We start from the raw sequence: 3,803 nt of genomic DNA, 5'->3' as shown, positions 1-3,803 counted from the left end.
GTATAACACTGGGGTACAGTACTGGTGGGGACAGGTCTGTCATTGTATAACACTGGGTACAGTACTGGTGGGGGACAGGTCTGTCACTGTAACACTGGGGTACTGTATAAGTCTGGGGTACAGTACTGGTGGGGACAGGTCTGTCACTGTAACACTGGGGTACTGTATTGGTGGGGGACAGGTCTGTCGCTGTATAACACTGGGGTATAGTACTGTCCCTGTATAACACTGGGGTACAGTCCTGGTGGGGACAGGTCTGTCATTGTGTAACACTGGGGTACTGTATTGGTGGGGGACAGGTCTGTCGCTGTATAACACTGGGGTACAGTACTGGTGGGGACGGGTCTGTCACTGTATAACACTGGGGTACAGTACTGGTGGGGACTGGTCTGTCTCTGTTTAACACTGGGGTACAGTACTGGTGGGGACTGGTCTGTCGCTGTATAACACTGGGGTACAGTACTGGTGGGGACAGGTCTGTCATTGTGTAACACTGGGGTACTGTATTGGTGGGGGACAGGTCTGTCGCTGTATAACACTGGGGTACAGTACTGGTGGGGACGGATCTGTCACTGTATAACACTGGTGTACAGTACTGGTGGGGGACTGGCCTGTCCCTGTATAACACTGGTGTACAGTACTGGTGGGGACAGGTCTGTCGCTGTATAACACTGGGTACAGTACTGGTGGGGACAGGTCTGTCATTGTGTAACACTGGGGTACTGTATTGGTGGGGGACAGGTCTGTCGCTGTATAACACTGGGGTACAGTACTGGTGGGGACGGGTCTGTCACTGTATAACACTGGGGTACAGTACTGGTGGGGACTGGTCTGTCTCTGTTTAACACTGGGGTACAGTACTGGTGGGGACTGGTCTGTCACTGTGTAGCACTGGGGTACAGTACAGGTGGGGACAGGTCTGTCCCTGTATAACACTGGGGTACAGTACTGGTGGGGACTGGTCTGTCCCTGCATAACACTGGGTACAGTACTGGTGGGGACAGGTCTGTCATTGTGTAACACTGGGGTACTGTATTGGTGGGGGACAGGTCTGTCCCTGTATAACACTGGGGTACAGTACTGTGGGGACGGGTCTGTCTCTGTTTAACACTGGGGTACAGTACTGGTGGGGACTGGTCTGTCTCTGTTTAACACTGGGGTACAGTACTGGTGGGGACTGGTCTGTCTCTGTTTAACACTGGGTACAGTACTGGTGGGGACAGGTCTGTCGCTGTATAACACTGTGGTACAGTACTGGTGGGGACAGGTCTGTCACTGTGTAGCACTGGGGTACAGTACTGGTGGGGACTGGTCTGTCCCTGCATAACACTGGGTACAGTACTGGTGGGGACAGCTCTGTCCCTGTATAACACTGGGGTACAGTACTGGTGGGGACAGGTCTGTCACTGTATAACACTGGGGTACAGTCCTGGTGGGGACAGGTCTGTCCCTGTATAACACTGGGGTACAGTCCTGGTGGGGATAGGTCTGTCAGTGTATAACACTGGGGTACAGTCCTGGTGGGGACAGGTCTGTCCCTGTATAACACTGGGGTACAGTACTGGTGGGGACGGGTCTGTCCCTGTATAACACTGGGGTACAGTACTGGTGGGGACAGGTCTGTCCCTGTGTAACACTGGGGAACAGTACTGGTGGGGACAGGTCTGTCAATAGAGATGTACAAGTTTATAGCTAATTGTTTGGTAACTGTTTGTTACTGGAGACGTGACTCAGTTTGTCAACTGTGCAGCCAAAGGGCAGTCAGTGGTTAATTGCCCCTTGGGACAGTTGGGAGGTATTTGCCCCTTTGGGAGTGTCTACCTCCACTCGCTGCCCCAGGACAATAGCTTAGAGTTGAGGTTTGATTTGAAGCAGCCCTTGGTTTGTGTGACACACACCCCATGGTATTTCTGTCCCTTTTTGTGGGTTTTTTTTTAGCAGAAGGTGTGTCCCTTTGAGAGAGGAAGTCAGACTCACTGACTAAGAAGCTGTGGGTATCTTTTGGCAGCGGGGTGGAGTGGGCCACGCGATCTTTCCTTGTCACGGGGAGAGGGCTGAGTGACCTTTCCTGTTCCAGTATAATCGAACGCGCACCTCCCCCACCCCACCCCACCCCACCTCATTGAGACGCAACGGGATTTGGATAAACTTCAATCAAGTTTCCTCTGTCTCTCTGCGGAGCCCGGTCTGTCCAACCTTCCCTCGTTGAACATCCCATCCCATTCCAGGGATCAGTCTGGGGAAACCTGCTCTGGGCTGTCTCCCTCCTTCCTGAAATGAGGCCGATACTGTACAAGGTCCTCCAGACGTGTATAACTGAAGCATAACCTCCCTCCTCCTGCCTTCACCCCCCCCCTCACAATAAACCCGAACATTCTCCTAGCTTTCCTGATTACTTGCTGTGTCTGACACTAACCTTCTGTGGCCCATGCACCAGGACACCCAGATCCCTCTGCAACCTCAGCATTCTGCAGTCGTTCTCCATTTCAGGCACACTCTCTCTGCACATCCTGGCTGAATTCCTGCCAACCTCAGCAAAGACTGGCAAAGTGGGAAAGCTGTAGGTGCTCTGTGCCCCTCGTCAGGACACTCTCTGAAACCACAAACCCAACCCTACCCCCCAGTCCCACTCTCCCCTAATCTCCTATCCTGCCCCAGTCTCTTCCCTTCCCCCCCCATTTCTCGCCCCACCCCCCCATCTCTCTCCCCCTCCTCCCATCCCCCCTATCTTCTCCTCTCTCCATCTCTCCCTCTCCCCAACTCTCCTATCCCACCCCCTCCCAATCCTCCCCACCACCGTCTGCGGTCTTAACCACGGAGAGGGAGCTGATTCAGAAAGGGGGTGTAGACAGAGAGGAGGCGAGGGACAGTGGGGGTATATAGAGAGAGAGAAAGGGGGCAAGAGAAGGGGGCAACAAAGAGAGGGGGGGAACGAGAGTGCGAGGGAGAGAGGGGGTGAAACTGGGAAGGGTTTTGGGTCCCTGTATCTGTGGATAGACTGGAATTGCAGGTAGCCTGGAGAAGATTCACTGGGCTGATTCCAGGGAGGGAGGGTGAAGAGTTGGGTCCATTCTCGTAGGAGTTCAGAAGGTTTGAGAGGTGACCTGATTGAAACAGACCAGATTCTTGGAGGGACATGGCAGGGGAGGTCGGAGTGTATCTTTTCCTGCTTCTCTCCATATCCTCGGGGGTACCCAGTTGTCACATGTTCTCTGTTTTCCGTTGGCCGGCCAATCTTCGGTGTTCCCGCCAGTGTAGTAGCCCCCGCACACTGTGTCGTTTAGTTTTCTGTGAGTGGCCTTTATTTCTGGCACCTTTTATACGACCTCCTTCCTACGCTCCCTGGAGTAAGCTGAGGGTAGATGGTGGTAATTGTGGGTGTTTTTTTTGATGTTTCTGTCCTTGCAGACAGTAAAGCGATTGTGGATGGGAACCTGAAGCTGATCCTGGGTTTGATATGGACCCTGATTCTGCATTACTCTATCTCCATGCCGATGTGGGACGAAGAGGACGATGACGCCAAGAAGCAGACACCGAAGCAGAGGCTGCTGGGATGGATCCAGAACAAATTACCCGAAATCCCGATCACCAACTTCAGCAAAGACTGGCAAAGCGGGAAAGCTTTAGGTGCCCTGGTGGACAGCTGTGCCCCTGGTAAGGACGCTGTCCGAAACCATAAACCCAACCCTACCCCCCCCCCCCCCCCCCAACCTCACCCTCCTCTCATCTCCTATCCTGCCCTGATCGCTTCCCCTCCCCCTACAATCTCAACGCCCTCCCACCATCTCTCCAGCATCTCTCTC

This window comes from Hemiscyllium ocellatum, unplaced genomic scaffold (assembly GCF_020745735.1).
Source record: "Hemiscyllium ocellatum isolate sHemOce1 unplaced genomic scaffold, sHemOce1.pat.X.cur. scaffold_1044_pat_ctg1, whole genome shotgun sequence".
Classification (NCBI taxonomy): Eukaryota; Metazoa; Chordata; class Chondrichthyes; order Orectolobiformes; family Hemiscylliidae; genus Hemiscyllium; species Hemiscyllium ocellatum.
Note: the sequence above shows the minus strand (reverse complement) of the source record.